General features: G+C 35.2%; 1 protein-coding gene across 8 annotated transcripts in view; it reads right to left on the reverse strand.

The window, feature by feature from the left end:
• The window catches only part of NAV3 (neuron navigator 3), a 775,925-nt gene that overhangs the window by 87,303 nt on the left and 673,540 nt on the right, over positions 1–15,082 (reverse strand). The gene's annotated exons all lie outside the window — the stretch shown is intronic.

Below are 15,082 nucleotides of genomic sequence, written 5' to 3' on the forward strand. Positions count from 1 at the left end.
GGATTTCACCTGCCCTGCAGGGTGCACAAGGCAATCTGCTTGGGCATAAGAAAAATATCTGAAGTTCTGAATATATTTGTTTATAATCTAAATAAGAATAAACAAAATAGGCTATATCAATATTCACGAACAGACATAGGGACCCTCACTCAGTCAATCCGTGAGATGATGCAGAAGTAACGTAAGATGAGCAAGGTAACCTGAATGAAGATGTGAGCTCCACAGTGTGCAGGGTGAATCACGGTTCTCTCACTTACGGGCTGGTTCTCAGTCTATTGTGATGTACTGTTGCTTACCTACACAGTACTAATCGAATTCATGCACATTGCATATGGATATTAGATACAGACAAAAGCTAAGTCTCATAAAATGGACAAGCAGCTTAAAAAATCTCTTGCAAATAATCCACACACTGAAAAGAATGTCCATAATGAAATCACAAGCAAACTACAAAGGAATGGTGAAATGACACTTTCCTCCTCTGGTATGTGTACTCTATGAGTCACATCATAAATTCAGAATAATCGTGATGTATTGAGATCATATATGAAACCAATTAGAAAAGCAATTATCAAAAAGAAAATCTGAAATTGAATTTATAGAAAATATTGTTAATGATGATCCCTTTCCAGGTGTTTATTTTTCTTGAGATATTAGCTACTGATAGCATAAAGCATGATTATCAAATACATTTATAAATCATATTATCAATAATTGTATTTTTAATGAGAGCAAAAGGGTATTTTGTATGATGTTGCAAATATCTGTCATCTTCAGCTGCTCAAATCTTTTGAATACCCTCCCTACATCTTATTTTGATAATTTCTCACATTATGAGTCTCACCTTCCCAAGGTAGACTGCAAAAAATTCACATTTCCAGACTCCCTTACAGATACAGCATGTAACACAGGGCTTATGATATGCACCCAGAGTCACAAATGAGAAAAACAATCTTCCGGCAGACACAGTAGCAGAGTCACTTGATTCTCCTCTACCAGCACTGGCAGATACCTAGTCTCCAGTTCCGAGGGTTAGAGGAGCCCAGCAACGCCCTGGGACTGTGGTTGGCTAAGAGCCTGCTAAGAGCCTGTTCTGCAACCACCCCGATTATTCAGAGAGACTTCTAATATCCTTTAATTCCTTAAATTAGCCAAAGTAGCTTCTGTAGTTTGTGACTAAGAATTTTTATCAATACATTCATAATTTTCAAAATATTAATTTCCTCTTTAGTATATCCTTTAAATTTGTTCTTCCATATGTTGTATTATGCATTAACTGTCTTCTCATGGAAACACATGCACATAAATTATAAAAATATACATATACACACTTTGGCAGCCACTAGTCTAAAGCAAAGTTGAGGCTCCTTAAAAAGACATACAGGGCTTTCCATCTTGTGCCCCTAGCCTACCTGTTTAGCTTAAACTCTTTACATCCCCTGCCACACATTCTGCACTGAGAGCTGCTCTCAGTCCCCATCCCATCAAGTTGTTTTCAACCTCTGCCTTTGATCAAGCTACCCCTCTGCCTATCTGACTTACCCATACTCACTATGAAGAGTTCCAGTGTCCCATCTTCTAGGAAGAATCCTTCCCTCTGTGCTGTCAGGTTGGGTCAGGCAGCTGTCCTCTGCACTGCCACAATACTACACACAGACTTTACAGGACTGGATTTAACACAGTGTTCTGCAAATCTATAAAAACCTGTCTAAATGAACCGTTATCCTGTGAGTTTTCTGAGCACAGAACTACATTTTCTATGAATTTCTATTGTCTAGATCAAAGATGAATACATAAATGTGGAGGTAAAGTCTCATGTTTTATTGAGGTTAAGAGAAAGGCAGTTACAGAGGTAATCTTCATACTCATACGAAATGAATTTTTAAGGAATACCTAGCACAATATATGCAGTATTCAAAGAGTAAAATTAAACCTAAGGTAAAATTTCTGAGTACTTTTAAAGTGATTATTTCTCTGGCAAGAAAGACAGAATCAATCTTTCTAACAATAGCTTCTACAAACATAAATCCCAGCATCAGTGACTATCAGTCAAATGCAACAACTCTTACTGGAAGCATAATAATCACTTATGTTTTAAAACCATTAAAAGTCTCAAATGAACACAATGACTTTGTGGTTAAAATGATACAAATGAAAGAACCGAATAAGATATAAAGTTTCAATCTCCCATTAGAAAAATAAAAAATATGTCAAACTAACAAATATAATATCATAGACATGAAGAATGAATTTCCAAATTTAGCTTGGTACAATGGATTCACAGAATTAAAGTCTTTCATTAGAGCCTTTTTAGTGGTGCACAGCGAGTGTATTCACTTAAACTGCTACTCTGACTTTCCTGGCTCCCAGGGCCGTGTGGGAAGCAAAGAATCACTTCTATACATCATTTTATAATATTTTCCATTTTTCCATCTCCTCAAACTGTTTCACCTTTAAGATCTCAAATTCTGCAATCTCACTTTTGGACCACAACCTTCCACATTTTCAGCACTCTAAAATCTACTGATTCCTAATTTTTATATCTAATTTATAGTTAGTTCTTGTTATCTATTTTTAATAGCTTTCTTGTGTCTTTTCCTCCACTGAGTTCTTTTCGAAATGATGAAGCATCCAAAGATGCTAGCACAAAAGGATCACTCAAGTGATAGTCTAACCAGTACACTATTCTAGTTATTGCCACCCTTGTGGTCGTCCATCTCTGTCCCAACTCTACACTAATTAAACATATGTTTTCTCCATATCTCCATTTTGGAAAATGACAACAAAATCAACTAATTAGAATGACTAATATAATAATATATATATGTTTTATTATGTATAATACCTAATTTAATGACTGAATGCATATAGGTTCTAGTTATCTAACCTCAGGTGATTCCTAGGGCTACTTGGGAATTCTGTTTTATCCTGAAGTAATTTTCTTCAAATTCCAAAGACATAGTGTTATTTCTCTCTTCTTCCTCTGGATTCTAAGATCTCCCTCCTAATATTTTACACAAATTGCTTTCACAAAGGTCAATACATCCATGAATTGAGGACTTCCTCTGTGTCCTATTCTTCTAATTTCTTAATATATATTATCTAATCCTCAAACAAATCTATGAGACAGGCATTATAAAGATAAAGAGGTTCGGGTAGGTTAAATGATGCACCCAAGATCTCATGATGGAGCTGGGATTTGAACCCAGGATACGTCCCAAAGCTTGGTTAATACTATGCTCCCCTGCCTCCCATCTTCCACCCTTTGTCTTTTGAAATATACCCATGACAAGCCTGTACAGGCTCTTTGCGAACCTCACTAGCATCCTCAGAATCTACTTTTCCCTCTTATTTGGGATTCCTTGAATTCCTCAATATTTAGAACTTAATTTTAATTCATCTTACACATTCTTTCTTAGAAATTTCCTAATCTACAACTTCAATATCCCTTTATGATTACGATACTCAAATTCACATCTCCAATCCAGACTTCTCTCCTGACTACAAGATCACTATTTCCAGCCTCGCAGTGAACAGTTTCTCGAGGACATCCTGTCAGTATCTCAAATTCACTCTCCTAAATTACATCATTTCTCTTTAAAAATTCTTCTCCCTTTCAGTTATTGGCATTACCTGTTAATCCTTCTGCCATAAAATATTAGTATCACTGCCTATCTTGGTTCCATCTTAGTCAAGTTGTCTCTAATCCTTGAAAATCCTTCTCAGCTATAGATAACACATCTACGCTTTTGTTCCACATCTCCACTACCCATGCTTGTCCTTCCTTGCATAAAAGCTATTAGTAAGTATCCGTTCTTATTCATTAAGTGCTGAATAAATTACAGCTCCTCTCCTTGAAGAACTCAGTGTTTACTGTGGAGGACAAGAATTTAAACAAATGATTATAATATAAAACGTTAAGTGTTGTAGCAGAGGTGAGGCTGAATGTGTGGCAGGACAGAGCCACTATCACTTATTTAAAGAGCTGAAGAATTTCTTCATGATAGGGATATTGTAGAATGATCAGATGAAGTCTGTATTAATCACTACATTGTAGCACATGTCACCTGTTATAACCATTTTGGGGGCCTTTTCTATATTCTTGGTCATAATCTGAATTACCCGAAGTCAGGGACCGTGTTGTATTTGTCTTTATAACCACAGCAAATAACATGGTGTGTGCTATTGAATAGATGACTAGTAGATGCTTGTTAAAAAATGAAATCATTTTACTTTTGAAAATGCTACTTCTATCTGATGTTAAATTGGATTGAATCCAATAAAAAATGTAGACTTTGAGAAGAATTATTCAACATATTTCTTTGCTAAGCAATCTTAACGAAGCAAATTTTGATTGATGACATTATTTTCCTAATCTTAAAGTTCTATGATTTTTACTTTCATCCTTGATTTTGTAGATACCAGAATTCTCCCTGGCTAGGATGCTACTAATCTTTATGGCCTGTTTAGTTAAATTGAAAAAGTTGCATAGAAAATAGGTTTTTATTACTAGAAAAAATAATTTACTCACATAATTAGCTCTAAGTAGTAGGTCTCAAATCTCATTAACATATTTTCTCCATCCTTTCATTTTTAATTTCATTTAGATGTGCTAGGAATTCTTGACTATATTCTTTATAAAAGGGCCACTCCTTTTCTCCTCTAAGTTACGGTTCTATCACTCTGCTAAATTTTTATCAATAATCTAGGACAGCACAATAAATTACAAATCTGCTTTACCTTATCCACATGGCTTGCATTTACATGTTGGGGTGTTTCCAGTTTTGAAATACTATGAATAAAGCTGTTAAGAACATTCACATAGATTCCACTTGTGTGGCATTTAGAAAAGGCAAATCTATGGACCCGTAGGACAGATCAGTGATTGCAGTGGTTAGGAGTGGTGGAAGATTTGTGGTGGCTGTTACATGAGTTGATGCATATGTCAAAACTCAGAAGAGTAGAAAAAAAAATTACTGTATGTAAAGTAAAGAAAAGAATGTAGCCAATTAATCTGTTGACAAATTACAATTAGGATACACCATTAGATTACTAAATATTCTAATAGGAAAATAATTGTTTTGGCATGTCTTTCCCTTTTTATATGTTTAGTGCTCAACAATTCACTGGGCCGGGGATCTGTTTTACTTATCTGTAGTGCATTTGTAGCTCTGGCCCCTTGTTTACCTCTGGATTCACACTCAGAAGCAGGTCTGCTCAAAAACAAGTGTGTTACCTTTAGAAGGTCTTTTTATTTCCTTTTCTGTCTTTTATTCCTTTTTATGATGAGGAATTCTGAAATTTTAACTAAATAACTGTTAAAATAATTTGTCAGGTTTAAAACTAATCTCAGAGGAAAATGCTAGTCCTGTTTGTAGGTAACTTTTCACTACATTCCTATTTTCTAGTGTCGTAGCATTCCATACAGCAGGAATTCACTCATGCTCTTTGATAGCTCATATTGCCAGATCAACTGTCCTACTTATACACACACATATAAAACACAGAGATTTTCTTTGAACAAGTAACTAATTCCTATGCTTTATACATTCAACAGTAACCTCAGTCTCAATTTGCTAGCTGAATAAATATTCTATTAATGACACACATGAACATGCTTATTACTACTGATTCCTCTAAATTCACTCTGTTCCAACTCTAATTCAACTACAATCATAAGAACGCTGTCTACTAAGGTGATATTATTTCAGATTTCTATAAAAACATCTTTTTAGTCCTAAACTTTTAACAATATACTTCATTAGCTTGTTTTATTAAAATAAGAACTAGCCATATAAACAATGTTTATGTATCTCTTGAATGTCCTGACTATATACCATTTGGCTATTTACAAAATGTAACCATGGATATTATAATATTTGTCAGTATCTGAGTGTTCTTAGGTCAATGCTGTTGGAAGAGCACAGAACAAGGGCCTGAGGATGCCATAGTGTTCCAACAGCATAATGTGCTTCCTCCGGCTGCCAGCATGTGCCCCTCTCTCATGCATTATATCCATATGATATACACACAATTCTTAATGCTGAGAGTAATCATACAGTTGGACTCTGTATCACTAACCATAAATAGATTACTATACACTGCCTTAGATTCCAGGATGCCACTCCCACTTATGTCTCAGTCCTCTAGACATCACTTTGATTTATTAGACAGGTCTTCAACCAAGGCCTAAATTCGTCCCCCACCATACCCTCATTCACTCTGAATTCTAGACTAAAGCTCATATATCCTTGGTTCCATTTTCAAGAACTTCAGGGATACAAAAAGTTAAATGTCAAGCAAATTCAACATTTTTTATATATGATTTAAACACAAATTCTGAGGTCAAGTTTGCTATTGGTAAATAATGTAGATAATGTAAAGTATTCACTCCAGTGCTTGAGACCTGCAGACATCCAACAAATATACAGTATCTTACACGAGATGTTTATAGGCACTGTCAGACACTTAGACAAATGTGGAGATTTTCATTTCATTTCATACACAAATGTCTATTATAAAGTGGGGAGTTTTTTAAGGTATGAGTGAGGCAGCAGGAATAGAAAAAATCTAGAAGCTGGAAGAAAAGGGTACAAACCCCTAAAATTTCATCGGCACGTCAGAGGTCCAATGTCAAAATTCTCACGAGATAAGACATACCAAATAAAAAATTTGTTCTCTTCCAACCTAGAAATTGGCAAACATTATAATAATATATTATAAAGTACAAGTTCTAAGGATTTTACTAAATATTTCTTAAGACAAACAATAATTATTTCATGAAAAGAAAAATGAAGTAATCTTAGCTATCCATGAGATCGTTATGTAAAAACTTCTGGATATGCTTCTTGTTTCTAAAGGGAAAAGTAAATAATATTTGCATAACAAAATGAAGGCACCACTTGAAAAAAGTCCTATCACATTTCAGGATAGCTTTGTTTTCCATTTCCATTGTTTATGGCAATTTAAATAATATACATAAGGAGACAGATATCTTTAAAAATATTATTGGGACATAATCACGTTTGCAATAATAATAAAAAAATACAGAGAATCAACTGTCTCGGCTTTGCACTTTGGTACCAATATGTTAAGTCAATGATCTTCTCAAAACTAAAAGAGCACAAAACCACATAGACTGATGCCGTACCTTTTTTATTGGCAAACACAGAACACTACTTGTCACGTTTGAGCACTGCAGCCACTGCAGTGTAAATTCTGCATTACTTCAGGGTCATTGATAGAAAGCAATGTATGTATTTCAACAAAGATTTATTCGGTATTCCCCTGGAAAAATATTTTATTACCAAGAAAAAAAGAACAAGCCATTAAGAGACTATTGAATTAGAAAAATGTAAGTATATAAAAACATCCGTATACTAAAAATGATTTTATGTTAAAAACTTCCTTTCAACCTATAAAATGTATATGATATTTACTGTAGTTTTTAAAAATAGTTCCTTCCAGGGCTGGCCCAATGGCATTGTGGGTAGGTTCACATGCTGTGCTTTGGTGGCCCAGGGTTCGTGGGTTCAGACAATCACTCATCAAACCATGCTGTGGTGGCATCCCACATACTAAAAATAGAGGAAGATTGGCACAGATGTTGGCTCAGGGCTAATCTTCCTTGAGGAAAAAAGAGGAGGATTGGCCCTCTGTACCTCTTCAATTGGCTGTTCATTTGGATCCTTTGTACTATCCTTTATAATAAACCAGTAAATACAAGGAAATGTTCCCCTAAATTTTGTGAGCCATTCTGTCAAATTGTTGAACCTGAGGAGGGGGTCATGGGAACCCCCAATTTATAGCCAGTCAGTCAGAAATACAGGCGGTCTGGACTTGCAAGTGGCATCTGACATAGGAACAGTCTAATGGGACTGAGCCCTTAACTTGTGAGATCTGATGCTAATTCCAGGTAGAAGTGCCAGAATTGAGTTGAATTGTAGGACATTCACCCAGTGTCAGAGAATTGATTGCTGTGGCAAAAACTCAAACATTTGGTGTCGGAAGTATTCAGTGAGTACAGTGTATAGAAAACAGAAGTTTTCCTTTTAGGTGGAATGTGGTGAAAGAGAAAAAAAAGACTCTGGACCCCTTGTATACTTTCCACTATCAATAGAAACATGAATGGATTTTTGGAAAAGTAAAGAAAAGAATCTACCAAGAGGATTCAAAACATAATTTTAATTCCATGCTCTGTTTGCACTTAGTACCACTATTTTCATATATCAAGGGAGGCCTATGTGAGTTTACCATATCATAGCTTAAGTGTGTAACTCCTGATAATCTGGCAATTCATGTAAACATAAGGTTAAAGTCTTTCCATTTTCATTATTTTTAGTGTGTACAAAATGCTGTATATTTATCCATGAAGTATTTATAGAGATGAACATTAATACCACGTGGATTTGGGTAAGGAGAGCAATCAACAGACTCTGTGCACTGACCTTTTCATTCCCTTTTCTTTTCTCTAGCAAGCAAATAATTAAGATTTATAGTTATTCTATTGTGGCATCAGATAGGGTAAGATAAATAAGAAATGAAAAGCTCCTGCTCTTTATTTAAAAAAAAAGCCCCAGGTAGATTTGGTTAAATGATGAATGATGTTAGCTTGAAATGAATGTATGCAGTCAGGCAGATTTTTTGTTTTAATGATATCTGAGGAAGATAGAAAACATCTATTTTTGTTTTTTTATATGCACTAAAATCACAAGAGACAAAATAATCTTATCAAAAATTATTTTGCTGAAACACAATACTGGAACAATGCTTATTATGGTTTTGCTAGTTTATTCTAATGTTCATTTTTGTGATGCTGTTATATGGTTGAAATATGCTCAAGTTTATTTAAAGAATTCTGTTAGTGATAAGCTGTAAATATAACATGTGACACATGAAAGTTAAATCAAGGATTCATTAAGGTCCATTTGGTATCATTTTTATATCTTATATTAATTTAAAAACCAACACATGTTCATTGTTGAAAACTAGGCAGCCCAGAAATACATAAAAGAGACAAAGTAAATCATCTGTAACCCTAACCAGAAGTAGCCACGATTAACATTTTGATGATTTCTGTCCAGTCATTTTCTGAACGCATTACACACACACATATGCAAGTTTACCTGGTTGAGACCTTGCTGATCCTAAAATTTGTACCTTATTCATTCACTTTATATTACATTATAATGATTTTTAAGATACTTAAAATTTCTTCTACGTAATTATATAACATGAACTATTACATATTCATCCATTTTGTTCTAGGATATATGAAGTATTTTACAATTTTCTTACTATTGTCAATAATACTGCAATGAATATGTTTGTATACAAATGTTTAGGTTACATTTATGATTATTTTCTCTGGATAAATTCTCAGAAAAGGAATCAGTGATTCATAGGATATAAACATCCGAAACACTGCAGATGCAGCATAAAAATTGCATAAAACATCATTTTATACTTCTGCCAGTGATCTGAGAGTGTCAATTTTACAAAACTCTGAATATTTCCAGCTAATGTGGTTCCCCTCAGTAAATCAAAAATTTTGAAATTTAAAATAGTTGCTTATTGTAGTTTTAAGTTATATTTATCAAATTGTAAGTGAGATTGAGTTTTCTATAGGTTTATTAGCTATTTTTATATCCATTAATTGTCTATGTCCTCTGTGTATTTTTCCAATGGAGTTTAATAAATCTATTTATGTTAGATTTATACATACTAGAAATTGTTTCAAATATTTTCCCAATCTATTTCTTGGCTTTTACTTTTGTTAACAGTATTTTTAAGTATAGGGTTCAAAAATGTTTTAGCCAATTCTGTCAAGCATTGATCTTTTCTTCTATATCTTCTCCCAAGAAATTTTGCATATGTAATTTGATTTCTCTTTCTCCTCTCCCTTTTACATTCTATTTTTATGGTAAGGTGAGAAACTTTCTTTTAAAAAAATTGCTACAACAGCTAGTGAATTTCTTTGAGACCATTTATTAATAACGATTCCTTTCTATTTATTATTATGGTTCACTTATCAAGTCTTAATATACGATATATATTAGGATACTTTTTAATGACTGTGCACTGTGTTCCACTGACCTCTTTGTTGAATTTTGCAGTAATACCATGCCGTTCTAACTATCAGGATGTTCAGAGGGCTTTGTTTTGTTTTGTTTTCCTGAGGCTGATTTGCCCTGAGCTAATATCTGTGCCAGTCTTCCTTTATTTTGTATGTGGGTCACTGCCACAGCATGACTGCTGATGAGTGGTGTAGGTCTGTGCACAGGAACAGAACCTGGCCGCCAAAGTGGAGCATGCTAAACTTAACCACTAGGCCACGGGGCCAAGCCCTTGACTTTTTGTTTGTTTGTTTTTTTAAAGGAAGACTACAACTTAAACATATATATTTAACTAAGAAGAAGGCTTTTAAAAACCTTCTCGAAATTACAGAAATTAGGTATTATTTTAAAAAATTACTATGCATAGTTGTATTCATTTATTAGTGCATGAAACATTTATTGAGTGGTATCATTATGGCAGATCCTGAGAATATAGAAATCAATAAAGTATCATAGAGACACAACTTTTACTTTAATGTAGAAAATGTGTAATTCTTACTTTTGAAAATTCACAGATATTTTATATATCTGAACTTTTAGTTATAGGCATTTTACTTAATAAATAACAATCACAGTTATTAATCTTCAGCTAAATTGTCTCCTGTCTCAAAAACCTTCTTTGTCTCTTGAAATATTTTTGGCATTAGCTATCTCTTTCAGAAGAAAGTAAGTACCCAAATTACTATAATTTCAAGGATAAGTGAAAAGAGAAAAGTTATGTAGAAATAAAAGGGCTTAGATAAAGCTCAACCACTTCACTACAGACCTAACTGTGAACAAGGTTGAAAACAGAAATCTGTTGTGTGTTATTTTGCCTGAAATAGCATACGTTAAACTAACAAGAACGCAATAAAATATTTTTTATTTTTAAGAGGGAAATATTATAACAATGAAGAAATATTTTTTCTCTGAGATATATAAAATATGTTCTAATAGAATATTCCAAATTCTTCCATTTTAAAAGATTCAAAACACTGCCATGTTAAAGAACGTTCCTTAAAAAAGCCACTCCAGTGAGCAGCTATCTCTAGAAGGGGGTGAAAGATAGTTCAGAATCAGAGAGATGTTTGCCAGGAAATTCACATCACAGAACTGAAGAACAACAGATGGCAGCAGTAACAATGAAAACTTTCAGCAGATCCTGTCTGGCACACTTTCAAAATGGCCATTTATATTTCCGATCACAAACAGCCAACTGCCATCTCCTTGCATTGTATGCATGGAAATAGAAGAGAAGAAAAAATACAACAATGACATTTAACTTGTCTTAATAGAGAAAGGATTAAATCTGAAAAACAAGGGTGAGGCGATGACATGACCCTGGCCAGGTGTCTGTTTCCTGAGATTTCCCAGGCAGTCTCATGGCTGATGTTTTGCCTAAACTATCTCCAGGTCTGAAACATGGCCAGCGGCTCCCAGCCTACTGTCTCACCTCCCACACCCTGGTCTCTGTGTTTCCGAGCCTGCTTAGTAACTTCCACTGGATTTCTGTTTCCTTTCAGATAAAGATTTCAGTCCATAGATTTTTGTTGCTAAACGTGGACCATAATATCTGACCCAGATTTACCTTATGTCCCACCAAGCAGGAAGTGAGGATTCAGAAAAGGTGACACTTAAAAAGATGGAGCAGTGGTTGGTAAATGGAGCAGCTCTCACTTCAGCCAGGCAAAGTGGAGTCAGGGAAAATCCAAAAAGAAAGAGTCAGGGCAGAACAGAAGCAAGCAAGAGGGAGGCCACTGAGTCCTAGCATAGTCAGCAGTGGGGGATTTACAGGAGTTGAAAAGGCTCAAAACATAAACAGGAGAAAAGACATGTTATCCAGTAACAAAGAGAGACTTTGACAAATGGGGCAGGCTTTCATCTCAAACAGAGAGCATTTATATCACTAGAGCAGAAATCAATTTCCCAGGACTTGGTAAGGGCAAAGAGAAGGGCCTGACAGAGAAAATGATGTAAAGACGTGGAGAAACTCCTTTCCAGGTGGTTTGAGAGGCAGGCAATGGAGTTGTTCTCTGCTACTCTCAAGAGAGGAGAATCAAGCTTTATTCTATAAGTTTGGGGGAAGTCAGATAATAGGTTGGGGCATATCCTATGTGGGGCAATCCCAAGGGATTGATCTTGAGAATTATATCTCTCTTTTCCAAATAGTGAATTTACTACCCTTTTTTGGTTCAGTAATAAGGTATATGGAATGCTTTTCTTGGGCCGGTATAAGTTAAAATATTAGCATCAGAAAATGAATTTTATCAGTAGGTTTTCTACCAAACCCACTCCATCTCATATATTCCATATGGGTTACTTCTAGGGCTGTCAATAGCCTGTGTGGCAAGTGCCTTTACATGGTTCCATGGAAGCACGACTTTGAAAATAGAGTGTGGTCTGCATTTCGGCTACACAGTCATTCAACTGTGCATACTTGGATAGCATACAAACCGTAGGACCCTACATGACCATCCTGAGTGCTATCACTGAAGCACCTGCCCAAGACAAATACTTAGATTTCTCCATCTAGTATAACCTCAACCTATATCCAATTAGTCACCAAGCTCAATCTGATCTATATTCCTTCCATTTTCATCTCTCCATCCCCATTGCCACTGTCTTAACTAATGATCTCATCACTTCCTAGCAAACTATTGCTATCTCCTAACTGTTATCTCTGCCCCTGGTCTAGAATTCCAACGCATCTTCCAAAGAGCCAGGATAGATTACCAAAAACTTAGCATGGTACAAAGACTCTTCAGTGTCTGCTCCTTGTGGTTTAGCCTAGTTTCCCACAGCTTCTCCACACAGAGTCAGGTTGAGCTGTTTTGTACTTCTTCAAGTATGCTCTCAGTTTCACAAATTGATACTTTCCTCAATGCATCCCTCCATACATCCATTCTGCCCAGACCATTACATGACCTCAGGTAAATTGTCTCCCTTCTCAAAAACCTTCTTCAGACACCCGAGGCTCTTCAATAACCTTCCTCTGTATTCTGTGAGTATCCAATTCACATATATATTTAAATTTTTTTTTATTTTTATGTTTTGCTGAGGAAGACTTGCCCTGAGCTAACATCTGCTGCCAATCCTCCTCTATTTTTTCGTATGTGGGACACCTCCACAGGGTGGCTGGTGAGTAGCATAGGTCCAGGCCCAGGATCCGAACCTGTGAACCTGGGTCACTGCAGAGGAATGCGTGGAACTTGAACCACTCAACCATGGGGCCAGGCCCCCAGTTCACATATTTATAATCCCCACTGCAGCACTTCTCTAACTAAATTGATATTGCTTATTTTACTTATCTATGTTTTTCATTGGGATGTGATATGCTGAAAGGTAGTTATGGACAGATTTCTGATTATGTGTATAATAAATTTTGCAAACATGTACAAATATCTATAGTTTGACATTATCAGCAGATTTATAGAAGATTGGGGGATTTCATTCTCAGCAAGATAAAAAAGCCCCCTAATCTCACCTTGTGTTGTAGACAAAAGCTCTGAAAGAAAATGCAGCAATTTGGTAATTTTTTCCTCTTCAAATATTAACACATAAAAGACTGGTTTCTGTCCGGTGAGAATACAAATGAGGCCAAGATGCAGATTTTGGAATTCCTAAGCCAAAGGGTTTCCACTGATCTTCCGTTATCAATACTTACTCCCTAGGTGATCTCACTCAGTCTCATTAGAACATAGTGCAGTTTCTTCAGTTCAGCCTTATATGAAGTAGCTAGGCTTCAGTGAGGGGCCAAAATACACGAAACAGACATAGCTCAAATACTAGAAGCATTGCTCATCTCACTTGACAAAGGGCAAGTGGAAAATAAGACTAAACAAACCTCAGATATAACTCTCCCATCTGTGCTCACTTTGGGGCATGAGCTGTTTGAGTGGAATGGTGAAATCAACCCCAGGAATACTGCATATGAATATGTTTACAAATACATTCACTCATATTCTCTCTGTCTTACCATTATTCTTCCCTCCATTTGAGTTTGAACTGATTGAGGATGTTTATAGAAGTTAGGTCTAGCAAGTGGAATATCTTCCTATGGTACCTACATGCCTCATAAGGCTCTCTGGAACTGAGGTTTCACACACTGTGTTGAGGTACTGACAAGTAAATGGATAACGTGAAACACATCAATTGTGCTATCATGGCAAGAAATAATTTTTAATATCTTTGATGCAAAATGTTATATGCCTCTGATTTACAATCTGCTAATTAAAAACACCTCTACTTTTTCTTCAATCTTCATCATATTCTTGAAGTTCTTCTCTCTTTTTATAGAATAACTAAAATTCTGTACACATTTATAACTGTGTATTTACAAAGCGTTATAATTCTGACCTCAAAAGATTAAATGTTTTAGGACGTTCATAAGGATATGACAGGGTTAACGTCGTCCTCAAAGTTTAAATATGCAATTTGCAATCATCTCAGTAATTGTTTGTACTTTACCAAGTATAATTTTTTTGGCTTGGGGAATTATTTTCTTCTCATTAAAATCTTATACCATTACATTCACTGAATCATTTCAATTAAAAAATAAATAGCCCATTACTTAGCGATCTGGATATAATGTTAAATTAATATTTTCTAGATCTCTTTTGGGATAAAGGACAAAGAGACTTCATAGCTGCACGTTAGAAGGAAAGTTCTGCCTGGCTGAAGACTTCACAATTGTCTCTACAGTGTTTTTACATAAACTCTTAAATGAAGGGACACAATATGAACGCCGACTCCTCCGATTGTACTCAAAACTGGTACTTTGGAATTTCTCCATAAAAATAAAATAGGAATAAAAGAAAATTATTATTTTTAAGACTCATCTCAGTAAACAACATTCTTTTGAATGTGCTCTGGAATTAACATGTCTCCTAAATGTAAAAGCAAAGATGACTTCAGGTAGGAAATAATGCTATACCGGAAAGAAGCAGCTTGTCTGCTTCTCTACTTGCTGCTCTGCTGTTTTTGGTTTT

This window comes from Equus asinus, chromosome 4, assembly GCF_041296235.1.
Source record: "Equus asinus isolate D_3611 breed Donkey chromosome 4, EquAss-T2T_v2, whole genome shotgun sequence".
Lineage (NCBI taxonomy): Eukaryota > Metazoa > Chordata > Mammalia > Perissodactyla > Equidae > Equus > Equus asinus.